General features: G+C 37.8%; 1 non-coding gene across 1 annotated transcript; it reads left to right on the top strand.

Annotated features, from left to right (window-relative positions):
- Positions 1-12664: 12664 nt before the first annotated feature.
- Positions 12665-12744, top strand: TRNAT-UGU. The gene has a single exon. It is a non-coding gene; the product is annotated as a tRNA-Thr (tRNA).
- Positions 12745-16138: the final 3394 nt, after the last annotated feature.

Here is a 16138-nt window from a genome sequence, read left to right as displayed (position 1 = left end):
TTGAGGAAGCATTATCCCATTCCTCAGACATTGGTACGTTTTTGTAAACCCATGGCCTGAAATGTGTTGTATCTCCTTTGTAGAGGCGATGAGAACATCTTGTAGAAGACTTTGGCTTGTGCCCGTCTGTCGTGAAAACTTCGGGAATATGTTCATGTTAACATGTTTTCATGTCTGCACATCTTGATATGAATCATTAGGGCTTTAAGAAATACGATCCATCGGGTAAAGCTTCAGAGAATAGACAGTTGATGAAGCCGGATGTTGCGCCTGAGATTGTTGTTGATGCTGAGGTCACGATTGAATTCTCTCCAGAAATTCTTGTTGATGTTGAGACCATGAATGGAGATCCTATACATATCCTTGTTGATGCCGATAATATTGTTGGAGTTGCTCCATAAACCAACAAAGTCTAGAACCATGATTATCGACATAGTCTTTGCTCCTCCATCCAGTGAGCCTTTACATTCACGAACTAGTTGATGGGTTGAGAATTCTTAAGATGAAGGTGTACTGGGAGTTCAACCCAAATTCTCCTGAACATTATGACTTTACCGTGAAGTGGTTTGTCAGGGAATTGATGTTGCTGCGGCAGATAGCAGCAACAGTCTTCATTCTGAATGTGATCGGTGAAGAGAGGAAGTTCTTTAGTCGTGCAGGGGTTTGTAATGTAAAGAGTTCGTGTGGATGAAGTTTCATGGAATCACATCAGGTTGCAATAAATAGATTTGAGTCGATATTTCCAATAAGATCAAGTCCTCCGTGTATGTTGAAGGAGTTTGTGTCATCCATGGGTGAATGATGTTGCATCTGATTCAGAAGTCTTATCATGGGATAATGAAGACTTATCGATTGTAATTCAGTTACACTTTGATCGTGTTGTTGTTGAATCAGTGTGTCATCATCGAGATATTTGTGTTGAAGCCAGATGCGCCATTATCGAAGGTGTACTCTTTGATTGGGAGTACAATTTGAAGGCTTATTAAATGCTTGAGCGTTGAAGCGTATATTCCTTAAGCATCGAATGTCTTAGGTTTGATCATCTCGTCCCTGAGTATCTTCTGTTGATTCGGAATTCCTTTCGTTGCGGTAGTGGGATTCAACACTTGTGCAGACATCATAGCTTTTTTATGTTGTAGGACACATGGACACTCCTGCAAGGCTATGTAGAAACGCCCAAAGTGTTCTTTGCCATGCTTGGACATCATCTCAGTAATGAATATCTCATAATCGATTCAGAGAAATGTCAGATTCAACCACTTGGTAAAATACTAATGCGGTGAAGATACCATTCATAACGTCTTGCAAAGTTGCTAGCAGAATTGAGTCCCCATGCAAGGATAGCATGTGAGGAAATAAATGACACAGACATGAAAGGAATGAGACTTTCCTGAGTGCGGAACCTCTTGATGAATGTCTATGCATCTTTTGCAGGTTCTTGCTTCAACCTCGTCAGAGTTCGAAATTCCCCCAAGTGCTGTGATGATGGAATGTCCACCAAATCTTCTGGATCAGAACTTTCTTCATTGGAGAGATGTGCAACCAAAGGCGCTTTGACAGTAGTTATCTTTTCAACGTGGATCCACGCTTGTCTGAAGAACATGTCATATCCTGGATCTTCCTGATTATGTGAAACTTGATTTGTTGAACTTATGTTCACTTTGAGAGTTATATAGCCATAAGTATTTCCGAGATTCAAGGTCTCTAATTGAGATGGGATCACGAGTAGCTTCTTGTCGAGTGATGCCTACGACTCTGAGGTTTTCAGTGGAATGATGTTGATGGCGGTGTCAGCATCGATCAACATTCTTCCGAATTCATTTCCTATGAGATGGATTGTGGTAAGCAGTCCCCAGTCGCGCATCTCTTTGTCTGTGGATGAAGGTTCAAGGAGTATTTTCGGGATGGATAGACGTCTGACACAATGTAATTCGGTGTTGTGAACATGTCTTTCCTTTGTGCCTTATACAGATAGAGCAATTCACATATATGCTCAATCAACAATTAAGATGCTTCTTTGACTGTTGTTCAGAGAGTGTAAAGGTTCTGATTGGGAGAGGATTCTTGTGTACTCCTTCAGTCCCCAGTTGAAGCTATTATGGATCAACCTTCTCTTTGAAGATGTGCTTCAAAATATTGAGGTTACTTGTTGGATGATTGATGAACCTATGAAGGCGACAGTTTCTGGGTTCTTCTTCAGTGAGCTCTCCCCTGATGAATAGCAATTTAATTGCGCCATCTTGAATCCAGATTTCCAGTAACTCGACCACTTATTCAATGAGAAGAGGAAAGTTTGAGTCTATGATAATTTCCCCATTTGTTGATGCCGGGTCGAGGATTGTGCAAGATTGGTTATCCTTTCTTTGCGCCTTCAGAAGATCCTAAGATGTTGGAGAAGCGCTCTGATGCTATGTATCGGCTTTCCTTTCATTCCTTTCAGAAATAACGTTTGTTGAAGGATGGAGATTGTACTGATTGTTGACTAGGCGTCGGCTTCTTCAAGGTTCCTCGATCTTGCAGACTTTGTTCTTTCCAGTAAAGCAGGTGTAGTAGTCGCTGATCGTTTGGCTGTTTCATGAAGCTCTGATAAATTATGGAACCAGAGATTTTCCAGCAGACCGAGATTATTCCGTTGATGCACAAGTCCACTAGTTGTTGTTCACTGACATTCAGGTCATGACAATCCAATGCTTGGACTCTGAACCTCTTCACATAGTCGTTCGGATGTTCAGTATTCTTCTGAGCCATCATTCCTAAGTCAGAAAGAGTAATCTGCTCAGACACGAAGAAGTACTTCCTGTAGAAGGAGTTAACCATTGCTCCCTAGTTAGCGATGCTCCCAGGTGCAATATTTTTGTACCAGGTGTATGCTCGTCCCGTCAGAGATTTCGAGAATTCTTTCAGATGGACAACATGGATTTGTCCGTGCTCTCCTAGTGCCTCAAGGAATCGAGAAACGTGTTCTCGAGCGTTCCCATTTTTTTTATACAATGTGAACGTCGGATAAGTATTACCTTTCGGGAGAGGAATCCTTTGTGTAGCAGCAGGATATGGCGGTTGATGACGATGAATAGATGATGCTTTGTCTTTTCCTCGATCCTTCATGAAGTATTCCAGGTATTCACATGTTATGAAGCCTGCAAGTTCCTTTGTTGGTGGGTTCTGCAGCCTTGTGAACTTCATCATTGTCTACTACATGGATTGGAGTAACTTCAGGATCAGCAGTCGAGGATGTATCTTTGGCTTTTCCCTTTTCTTGAGTTTTCTCTGACATCTTGTCAGTGAGATTTTTGATATAATTGCACAACTCTTTCTGTGTTGCAGCCATGTCAATCTAGTTCTTGGTGAGAGTCTCCTGCACCTTCATGAGATCACCTATGGTAGGTGGATTTTCTCTGATTTATTCGGAAGAGCGGCCGAACAGGGGATGGTTACCGGTTTGAGGAGGAGTGGTATCACCAGCACCGTTGTTGGAAGCAGGAGTAGTTTATGCAGTACCACCGTTGTTGCTAGTGCTAGTGTTGTTTGCGTTAGGATTTATAACTGAACCTGACCTAAGATCAACCATTTTGTGAAAGTTGATATTGCAACCGAGAGATTAATCTCCCACTATGGTCGCCGATCTGTAGATGGGGAAAAACGATTTGCTGGTTTTTAGGGAAGTGAAGAGACGAGCGTGCAGACAAGACTCCTCAACTGAGAAAACTTCTTAACCTCACACAGATGCACTGTAAATGGAGTGCTTGAATTCAATAGATCAATCTGTAGGACTCCGGCCTAAACCAAGTCAATGGCCGTTCCAGAGTCAATTCGGTCACAAAGAGGGAGATGGGTTGATCTGTAGGAGGGAAGCTGAGAATTGTGTGGGATCAATGATGATCAAGGATTGTGGATGTATTGTGGGTTTCTGCAAAATTGATGAACTGCTGAGTGTTGATTTATGTGAATAAGTTTAATCGAGTTATCGTGTAGACGAATCATGTTTTTTGTCCTCGATTTAGGGCTTATTTATATTGCCAGAATAATGAACACATTGATCCCTGTAAGTGTGACGGTTTCTTGAGTGAAATAGTGGGAAAGTGGGAAATCATGGTGAAACCAGTTCCAGGTCGTGCGGAGACTTGGTTAACCGTCCACCCACTACTTTGCTAACTCCTTCAACCGTTTGCACGACTTACTCACATTTATCATCGTGGATGAATCCACGTGCCGTAGGCCGCCAGACCAAAACCCTAATTGATATCCCCCTGTGTGACGTGATTGATGTCTCACGAACGTGGAGTCTGCAAGGCAGATGTGTATTTAATTAGTTAATTGTTGACTGATTAGACGGTGAGTCTAAGTTTTGTTGAATCGAGCATGAGTGCCGAATGCTCAGTGATTCATGGATCGAACATGTCTAATGAGACGTATAGTTCTTAAATGGTGTTGATATTGCTCGTCTGAGCAAATATTGTAAGAATATTGATTGTTGGATCAATATTCGAGCAACTGAGCAAATACTGCTCAATTCGACGTATTATTTATTGGCAACGTGACCCAATAAAATATTAATTAAAAAATTGGTAGACTACCAAATATTATATGATTAATCCATATATTGAATCAAACATAAATTTATTAGTGTTTGAACTTGCTCAGAATGATGATTTGTGGAGCGTTTACTCGAAACCCTAATTTTTGATCAATTGATGAATTGCTGAAAATAGGTCATGATTGAGGGAGGGAAGACCACATGGGATGATGGACGTCCATGTGGCACCCAAGTGCTCGAGTGAGCGTGCACCAGGGTCCTTAGTTGACCGGTTGGTGAAAGAATGATGATTAAATTCCGGTTTCATCATTTGTTGAAATAGTGCTCGATTGAGCATTAGGTGATAAAACCTAATTATGGAGAAGTGAGGGACCGACCAAGAGAGCATGAGAACGGCCCTTGGTGGTCGTGGGACAATCTAATGGTTGTTTGAGAAAACTCCCAGTTGGTTGGAAAGAGTTTGGACCCAATATGAGCAATTGGGCAAATTAGGTCAAAATCATAAGAATGTGTGGTACCGGCTCCTTACAAGCCTTAGGGCTGTCCTTGGTCGGTCAAAGATGCATGACCGTGTCACCATAACGTCCGTGTCTCAATCCTGAGAGTTTTGATATTTTCTGGTGTGCGATTGAGCAATATTTTGCATTTTCAGAAGAGTTTGATCTTTGACTGAAATTCTTGATTTTGCTCGAATGAGTAAGTAGAAATTTGCTCGTTTGATCAGTATTTTGAGAATATTAAAATAATAATAATATTTTAATACTTTCGTGAATATCCTAGTCGGTCATGTGACCATTTGACTTTTTGGTTTTTTCATGGTTTGAGCAATATTTGAGAAAATATGAAGAAACCATGATTTTTACTCAAACGGATGAGTTTCATGAGATGAGGGAAATAATAATTATGAAAGACTAGGGATTGTAAGGTGTGGGACCGGCCACGACTAGGGCATGGCTGGCCGGCTAGGTTGCCCGGTCCCCACGACATCTTTCCCTATTTAATTATTATTTCTCATGAAACCGTGAAAATATGGAGAAACTATGAGTTTTGCTCAAACAAGGAAAATTTCTAGAATGAAGGAGTTTTCATGAGTTCATGAAAATAATAAAAATAATAAAAATAAAGGAAAAAGGCGTGGGGGAACGGCCACGGAGGCGTGACCGGCCGGCCACTGGGCCCGGTCCCCTAAGCGCAATTTTTATTATTTTAATATTATTTTCTCTCTCATATTTTGTGTAGGATTCCTCGTTTGTCCATATTTTCGAATGCTCGTTCGTGCATCATCGTTGAGTACACTTGCACCATTTTATTGGGGATTACTCGATGACAGTCTAGATGTCCGGTTGTTGAGTATTTATTATTAATTTATGAAATTCAGTGGAGAATGATTCATGAAACCGAGTAATAAAGGTGAGTAGTTATTTATTATCAATCCATAGGATCAGCTGTGGATTCGACCATGGATTCGGAATAATAAAATGAGTATTACCATTCCATGGGACCGTGTATTCGACCATAGAATCGGAGTACTAAAATTATCTATTACCATTCCATGAGATCAGTCGTGGATTCGATCATGAAATCGGAGTAATAAAATAAAATAATTATCTATTACCATTCCATGGGATTGGCTGTGGATTCAACCATGGAATCGGAGCAATGAGATAAAATAGATTATCTTCTAGGAATTCAGTGGTGATTGTCACGGTAGAATTAATCTATTGCAGAAGGGATATTAGCCAGTTAAAGTGTCATACCCGTCCTGAAAGGTGCATAGTCAGGGAACAGTGAGTGTTGCCGAAATCCTGAAGGCGTTTTGTCCTCTCAACAATTATGTATGGAGAGCCGCCTGAATTTATGCAGAGTCTCTCTACATATTCAGGGAACAGTAAGTGTCACCGATGTCGTGAAGGTGTTAAGCTCTAAATCATACGGAGAACCGCCCAATCGTTCTTCTATGTAGAGGTGGGTCTCTCGATGTAATCAGGGAACACCGAGTGTCACCGACGTCCTGAAGACGTTAAATTCTCGGAGAACCTCCCAATTATGTTATTCTACATAGAGGTCATGATCAAATGACCTGAGAATCTGTAGAATAAAATGATGGAAACTTTGAAATAGTCTGCTTAAAAATCTATCAGTATAAAAGAGTAGTTTAGGTATTTTATCAATAGTCATTAGATGTCTCACACGTGTATAAAACCAGGTATTTTATCAATAGTCATTGGACTCTTAATAGGTGTACCTACCAATAACTAAGCGCACTATATTAATACATCTTGGTAATTCCTACTTTTGGCAAACACGAACGAAATAAAAGGAAGTCAATAAAGATCATGGTGGTCGTGGTGGTTGTTGTGATGGTGGTGGTAATGGTAGTGGTGGTGGGTTTGATTGCTTTAAGTTACAAATTTAGTGCGTCGCTCATTTAAGGTACGGTCGAGCAATATATATTATGTCAAGGACAGCTCATAGAACAAATGACTTGTCAAATTCAATTTTTCTTTTTCTTATTATCATCCATCTACTTTTTCATTGTATTATTTCTACCAGCCTAACACTAAAATGCTTGTGTTATACAGATTAGAGTGAATTGAAAGTCATTTCGTGAGCTCGGGATTAAATAGTCCCCCAAAATTAGATGAGCTAGTTTTAGTTCGCACAATTCTTAAGGCAAGGAGGAAAGGGGAGTATGTTTAAGTATTTTTTACAATTATAATTTTATGGATAATAATTAATAAAACTTAGAAATGATTTATCTCTTATATTATATCATGTTTTTTCGTAAATTTTACACTGGTGAAAAACATTTTAAAACACCTGCTTAACAAATATAAACATGGCTATCAAATTATATATATTTCTTATAGTAACAATAATTAATTAAAAGGATAGTTTTAGAAATATCCCCTTGATTAGAGTGATAACTCATCCATTTATGAGATAAAATTTAAAACCAACTAGTTTGTCTAATTTACCTGGCTAAATTGGGGCCTATGCCACTTAATTAGGGCCTATAGCTACGTGACAAAATAGGGTCATTAAGAAATTATTCATAGAAACCTCTTATCCACTATTTATGTTAATGCCTGATATGCCCTTATTAAATTAGTGCTGATTCGAAAAATTAAAAAGTGTTTAATCAAGTTAATCCTGAGATTAACTTTCATTAATGCATAATCAAAACCTGTAAAAATATTTTTTTACTCGATCCAGAATCGGTTGATGTTAGTGCATTTGTGAACCGATTCTGGGTTGAGTTTTATGCTTAGGAAGATGTAAATCCAGAATCGGAGTTTGATTAATACCCACATAAACCGATTCCTAAAATCGGGCTTTTGTAATGCACATATAAACCGATTATGCCTTACTTTCAGAAACAAGATATTCATTACATAGTTTAGGAAATTAGCCCACTACATATATATAGGATTCAGTATGAGAATTTTAGAATTTGACACATCAAACGCTCGCCAATGAACCTCCGAGCACGTCGGTACAACGTCGTGTATTCTTTGTGGTGAATGAACTTTCTTTCCCCATTACGAATTTCCCATATCCCGTTGAAACGTTCCATCTAAAATTCAATGAATTCTTATGTGTTAGTACGTGAGCTAGTGTAGTTGAAATAGGTTTAAAAACGATCGCATTACTCACTTTTTTCCCTAAGAGGAGCTCGTGGATGATAGTGGTACACCATATTTCTAACTATTATGTACTCTCGCATTGTGGGTTTTATGTAGTTGAATTGAAAAGCCATGTCTCTCCATTTTCGGTTATTGGGACTCGCGGTACACCCGTAAAAGAACTCTTTAACTCTCTTCCAAAACATTGAATAGATTTCATTCGGACGTTCGCGGAACGTATTAGCAAAGGATTTAACCAGACACAAATCTTCAAACGGTTCCCATTCCATTTTCTAGGCTAAGTGTGTGATGTGGGAGTGGCTTAAAGAGTTTGTCCTTATATAGATAAAGTCTCAACGGATATTTTTTTTGAATTCAATTCAAACAATCATATTTTATATATTACCACATAGATTTTGTCCTTACAAAATCATATAAATTTGCCTCTAACAAATCGGGCTTTTGTAATGCACATGTAAATCGATTCTCAAAGTTACAGAACTTTTCTTCATAAAAATCGTATTTCATATTTATACATGTAAACCGATTCTCAAAGTTACAGAACTTTTCTTCATAAAAATCGGATTACATATTTGTACATGTAAACCGATTCTCAAAGTTACAGAACTTTTCTTCATAAAAATCAGATTACATTTTTATAATGTAAACCGATTCTAAAAGTTACAGAACTTTTCTTCTTAGAACTTGGATTACATATTTATACATGAAACCCGATTATAAAATTGAACATTTGGGAAACTGTCAGAATCGGATTAGATATAGTTATATGTAAACCGATTCTGACAGAAAGAATGCTAGAATCCTCCATTTTTTCCACACACATTAAGTCATTCATAAACTAGAAACCAGATTAAGTCATTCATAGACTAGGAGTGTAACCAAATATAATTCGACAATAAGTTTAAGACAAGACATAAGTTTTGACTCCATAATTATCCATCCTTAAAGACATAAACATGAATATAATCATTCATTCATGAACATCCCAACCACGACCACGTCCACCGCCACGACCACGTCCACCTCGTCCTCGTTTACCAGGTTGAGCGCTGCTCGATGCACCTTCAGTCATATTTTTTGTGGAGGCTCTCTTCCTCTTCTTATTTGGATCCTCCTCCTCCTCCTCATCATCATCCTGCTCCCCAAACTTTGCACCAGCTTCTACATCTTTGATACCATTCAATTCATCAATTAGCTTTTCATTGGCCTTCACATTTTTCCCTTCCCTGATTTCTAGCTTTGCTTGGGTTATCAAGTGTCCGACTCGTCTTCTCTGTTTCAATTTCAAATAAGAAACATTCAATACATAATGATAAAACCATTAACAAAATCGTAATTGAGTAACAATACGCACCAAGTAATTGAGAGCCGTATCTTTGTCCTCTATCTTGGGCCTCTCATCTACTCGTATCACTCGAGTATGCAAAACTTTGAGGTACCACGGTATGTAACCCGGAATTGCCGCGTCATCTGCTGGAGATGGACCATCCAAAGGATATCTGTGGAACGCTTTGTCGTTCCAATAATCACATGATGCGAAAGGCTTATTAACAATGATAATATCATTATCATGTGATTTGGTTTTTGTCTCATTGATGTTGAACATCTTGTGCGCCTTTGGGATTTTTTGTACGTAACCGCATTGTCTTGCGACTCTCGTAGGGTTGTACATTAGATATCCTCTTGGGTGAAAGGCCCAAAATATTCACTTTGCTCTCGGCAGCCAACCTTCTTTCCTTTTTCTTTTCCTTTAGACAAATCCTCCTTGTAAGGATCAAAGACAACATCCTTCGTCGTCAAGTTGTCTAACTGGCGTCTCAAATTCAGAAAATCCATTTTTTGTTTCTCCGGCTTACTTTTGTAGTTGTACTTGTCCCCGTAATTCTCTCTGTCCTAATCCTTGTTCTTAAAAGCCCTTTTAGCAAATATTGGGAAGTGTGTATATATCCAAGCCTACATAAAAGCCATATTCCCTCCTATTTGGTTCCTTTGAGACCTAGAATCCTTTCTCAACTCCTTCAACGAGTGTGCAAGGATGGCAGTGGCCCAAGAGTATTCGCGAATATATCCAAATGGTTGTAAAAGTTGGATAAATTTGGCGCTCACACGGGAACCGGAAATGTCGGGGAAGATTACAGCTCCCAGGACATAGAGGACATACGCATTGGCCATGGCGATGATACGTTGCGGCGTCACCTCTTTTCCCTCAGCACGAAGCTTCTTTGTTCCCATGAAGTTGTCCCTCAGCCTCGAGAGATGGAATATCCTCTGCTTTGCCTTGCCTAATAGCATATCCTTATTGGTTTTCTCCTCATCCCATTGGAACACTTCCTTGGTCCACGCATAAATCTTGTCCCACCCAAGCTCTGGCTAGTACCTTTTGTGCTTCACGGCTTTACCTTCTATGCTTAGGCCGGTAATTAACTTCGCATCATTTGGAGTTATCGTTATTTCTCCAAACGGAAGATGTAAAGTATTCGTTTCCCCGTAGTATCTCTCCGCAAAGGCGGAACAAAGAGGTATGCCGTAACCAAGATCCAAATTATCCACCGCGTGTATCAACCCAGTAGAATTAACTAGATCGATTACTTCTGGAACTTCTCCAACGGTTGTTTCTATTCCTTCCAGTGGCCATTTCCTCATCATACTCACTGACTTTCCTGGCTTCATAAGACGAACGGCATCCTTGTGATCCTATAAAACAAAACAACCACGATGGACAACAATCAAAACAGTACATGGATAATAATGTTTACATCACATAGCATAAGGTTTAGGTACTTACTATGGTATTGTAAACGACGGAGTCCCAACTGTCTTTGTAACCCCATAATACCTTTCCTCCATCACCGGGTATCCCTAAAGGTGGATCATCAGGGCCGCGAGCAAACATCTTCAGCGGGTCGGGCATGTGGTCACCTTTCTTCTTCTTTGGTCCTTCTTTATTCTTACCCTTTTCTTTAGCATCTCCTTCTTGGTCTTGTTGTTGAACTTCTTGTTCTTGAACGACTTCTCTTATCTCTTCATCACTTTCATCCTCACCTTCTTCTTCATCACTTTCATGCTCACCTTCCGCTTCATCACTTTCACTCTCATCACTTTCTTCTTCACCACCTTCCTTGCCACCACCTTCCTCATCACTTTCACTCTCATCACTTTCTTCTTCACCACCTTCCTTGCCACCACCTTCCTCATCACCTTTTTCTTCTTCAATTTCTCTATCATCACCTTCTTGTTCAGTAGGTGTTTCGGAATCATATTCTTCATGTGTTGGTTTCCCCGGTTGAGGTGGTGGGTCATCGATAATGATCCCTTTGGCTTTACTCCCCGTGCCCCTTGGTTTTCGGTGGGAAGAATTCAAATTTTTACCATCTTTTCGACGAGGCCCCAAAGGCTTAGGAGTAGCAAGGTCATATTTCTGCTTATATTTCTTTTCGGCTTGATTTTTTTCCCTGTAGAATACGAATTTAAGCGACAAAAAACAATGGAATATAATGCATTTTTAAAGTCAAGGTACTTAATCGGTTTACTCAATATACATATAAAATCCGATTCCTAACATAATAAAATTCACAATCGGATTTTGTGAAGTGCTAATGTAAACCGATTCCAGAAATCGATTTAGTCGATATACATATAAAGTCCGATTCTAAACTACACAATCGGTTTTTTGTGAAGACATATGTAATCCGATTCCAACAAAATAAAGATCCAGGAATACTGGATACAACAATCAGTCTATTTACACATTAACTTTCCCCGATTCTATTTCACATGCAGAACAATCGGTTTATAAGTGTAAGAACATAACCCGTTTCTAACAAGCATCGGGTTGCTTCGACATTAACGTAACCCGATTCTGTGAACACTGAAATTTTTTGATTTCAAAATTCTCGATTTCTAAACTATTGCATGTTACTAAAACCTAGTTTAGAGGATTGGGTTGATAGAAAAGTACCTGATTCGATCCATTTCCTCCTCTTTTGCGATACGAGACGCTTCGGCTTCCTCGTGAACTTCCTTCGTTTTCTTTCGAATCGCTTCAACAATTCCGGTATCGTTATCACTAGAATAATTCCTGTTAGTAGGGTGCTTCATTCTTGATGATTTAGACATTTTATAGAAGAAATAAAACGATTAATCGTTTTTGGATCGTTGATCATCAACGATTTTTGGTTTCAAAAAAATGAAAAAAGAGGGAGTAGAGGAGATGAAGAATCGGTTTTTAGGTTAGAAATGAAAACTGATTTTAGTTAGTTAGGATTATTATTAAGGATTCATGGAGGTAATTTAATAATATTAATATTTTTTTGAGGGTAATTTTGGTAGTTTCCATAAATTTAGACACCCCTTATCATTGTGTATTAAGTAGATGAAGTAATCTATAGGCCCCAAGTAAGTGGCATAGGCCCAAATTTAGCCAGGCTAATTTAGGACGGAGGGAATATTTAATAAATTAAATGTGCATAGATTAAACAATGATGCCCTTATAGCTCAGTGGTAGAGCGTCAGTCTTGTAAACTGAAGGTCCGAAGGTCCGCAGTTCAATCCTGCGTGAGGGCACACTTATTTTTTTTTCCTTCTTTAAAGGTGTGAGCTACCAAAATAAAATAATTACCTCCTCCTTTACAGTTCCTCAAAATAAACATTGATGCTTCTTATAGCCATGAATATCTTTTAGCTAGAATTGGCATAATAAAAAGAAATTCTGCAGGAGCATATGTTAAAGCATCTCCAACGGGACAGTGAAAATTTCCTACGTTCAAGGCTACGTAGGCTTTAGTATACTTTTACCGAAAAATCTTCTCCAACGGCGATGTGATATTGAACGTGGAGATAAGTTGACGTGTTAGTTACTCTCACGTCCTTTAACTCACCCTCTACTTTTAGAGGTTCTCTTGAAGGATGTAAGGATTCCTAATCACCATTTTTACATACAAGTAACCGAAAAATAGTTAAAATAAATTAAAAAATGCAAGTCTAACCAATCAGATAAACACGAATAGATTACATTCTTAACCTAAACATTAACCCGTTGGATATTGTTTTTCTCATATTAATAAAAATATGGTAAAACTAGAGTTTAAACTTTCAAAGGATATCTTCATACCCCCGCCACATAGGAAGCACATCACATCCCATTGGAGATGCTCTTATGGGAAGATCAGCTTTAAAAATAGCATCAAGTGTACAACAAGCTGAAGCATTGGCAACGTTGGAGGCTATGCAATTGGCAACTTCAAATAGTTGGTCTCATGTTATCTTTGAAACATATAACATTAGTAACAATACTTACTTACAACAATAGTCTTCTCTCACTCAATGGCAGAGTATGCCTCTTCTTAACAAGTGTGTGAACCTATTTAATATTAATCATGTATGGTCTTGTGTGTTTGTCCATAATGTTTACAATAAAGCTGCAAATGATTTAGCAAAAGCATCCAAGAAGTACAATGTATGTGATGAACGGTGGTCTCAGCCACTTGACTTGTTAATTCCCTACATAAACCAGGATGTAATAAATCTTTTTGACTTGTTAATTCCCTATATAAACCAGGATGTAATAAATCTTTCAATGTAAAATATATGTTACCTCTTGTTCAAAAAAAAATAATCACCAGCTCCCAGTTAACCCTTTCTCTCATGTCACGTTTTGTGAGACACACTTATTTCTTTTTCCCTCTTTTTATTCCAAGGACAAAAACTAATCACCAGGTCCTAGTTAACTCATTCTACTAGGTCCGGTTTTTACAAAAAGGTCTGTAGTTCACTCTTACATGAAGACATACTTATTTTATTTTATTTTATTTTTCATTTATCCAAAGAAAACCTCATGAGAGGGCACATTTTTTTCCCTCTTTTATTCAAATACGACATTTTACTTCTCTATAAAAGATAACTAGGTATCACCAAATCTCGTCTCAATAATAACACCACAAATATTTTGACATGTGTAATTAATAAATTATGCATGTACTCCTTAAGTGGTAAAGTAACCATTCTATTAGGTCAGGTTTTTACAATAAGGTTCGCAGTAATCCTACGTGAAGGCACAATTTTTTTCTTTTCCCCTCTTTTTATCCAAAGGAAACCCTACGAGAGGGCACACTTATTTTTTCTTCCTTTTCCCTCTTTTATATATATTGGTATCAGAAACTCGATCCAGTAAAGCTAAGGATCATTTAAGATTATATGGTTAGATTAAGTAGTGACTGACTATGTTAAGGTTAAGTGATTAGGTTAGCCGGGTTTTCTTTTACCAATTTTAATAGTAATTTCTCTATCTTTTTCTTTTTCCTTTCTCATAAAAAATCTCAGCGGCATTACATCTTTTTTGCTCAAATTTGGTCCTTTTGAACTACATCTGAGCAAGAATCATTTTCCTTTTCAAGTTTTAAGTTATAGTTAATTGAATACGATTTTTTACATCGTTTTTTCGTTTTCTGGACATATTTTTTTGCCTTTTTGGGGTAGTTTTTCATCGTCATTATGCGGTGAGTTCTTCAAACTTTGACGGCTGGTTCGTGGCTTCTTATTCTTGATTCAAAACATCAATGATTTAACAGTACTCGCTTTGAATGCACAACCATGGGATTTAGGGAATCCGATTTCGTTTGGATTTACAAGTTTATGGAAAAAATATTACGTTCTTTAGGAGCATCTTTGATATCAGATTAAATGGTCGAAATTAATTCGGGAATATACCATCATCTCTCCCTTATACATTTTTTTGTTGGATATATTTACGGTTCGTTACTCTTTCTCTTCTCGGCCTACGTAATTGATATTTTTATTTGTTTTAAGGTTTTGATTATCTTATATTCTGAAGTTTTTGTTATTCTTGTAAGAAAATATGTAATCACTATTTTAATTTAAATAAAGTAAAATATGATAATTGACCAGAAAAGGTTAACCAGTTTTTAGGATTAGCCAGGGCTTACAGCCTCGGCGTGGATAAGGTTAAGTGGCTTAAAGTTAAATATAGTTACGCGGATGGCATAACGCCTATCATCCAAAATTCCTGACAATCTCGACCCTCTTTTATCTTACATACATAAAGACAACTGGTCCATATAATTAGTGGGGAATGAACCGTGTCGAACCGGCATATGCTATTTCACTTATGAATATTTAATGTACTTGTATTTATGTTTAATCTAAAGTGAATACAACGAAATAGATAAAAGTGTTTACCAAGGAAAAGCAATCCATGTTTGTATGTAATTATAAATTTTACACTGCATCTAAGCGAAATAAAAATGTTAAGTATATTGGAAAGATATTCTATTAGGTGTTTTAGCCAATATCGTATTCTTGGTAACTAAGCAACAAACAAACAACTAGTTTATATTTTGCAAAATGCAACTAAGTGTTGATAAAAAAAAAGTCGATGTCTTCGGCTTTTTCCACCATATTTTTCCACACTACTTTTTGGTGATGCCAACTCCTCCTTCCCATGTTCAAATGTTATTGTTATCTTGAAAGGAAGTTAATATTTTACCTGCCGCAGTTTGCTTCCAAAGTGATTTGTCCGTTAATTTGAGCAACCCTTTATATCAAAACATTAAGAGAATTAACAACCTCACTGAAACGCGGAAGTACCAAAATACACCACCAAATTTTTCTTAGGCAACCTATATGGACAAAACCTAAATGCAATTATGAGATTTTAACTTAATGAATCTCATCGAGAAATTATATTCAGAGTTATATCTCTTTCTCTCACAATCAGAAAGTTTACAGAACCAAATCCGTTAACCTGATTTACATGTGAGAGTTCTTGGACGATCTCAAAAATCAATATCCAAGAATCAGTCAAGTCGTATCCAACAAACAAGGATGGATGGATCTACTTTGATTGATTTATGCAGAACCTGTGATATTTTAATTATAAAGATAAATAATATAATGCGCAAAAAAAATAACACAGATACCAGAAATTTTGCTAACGAAGAAA

The sequence above is a fragment of the Papaver somniferum genome, chromosome 4, assembly GCF_003573695.1.
Source record: "Papaver somniferum cultivar HN1 chromosome 4, ASM357369v1, whole genome shotgun sequence".
Taxonomy (NCBI): Eukaryota; Viridiplantae; Streptophyta; class Magnoliopsida; order Ranunculales; family Papaveraceae; genus Papaver; species Papaver somniferum.
The sequence above is the reverse complement of the archived record's forward strand: the minus strand, read 5'-3'. Positions and strand labels throughout refer to the sequence as shown.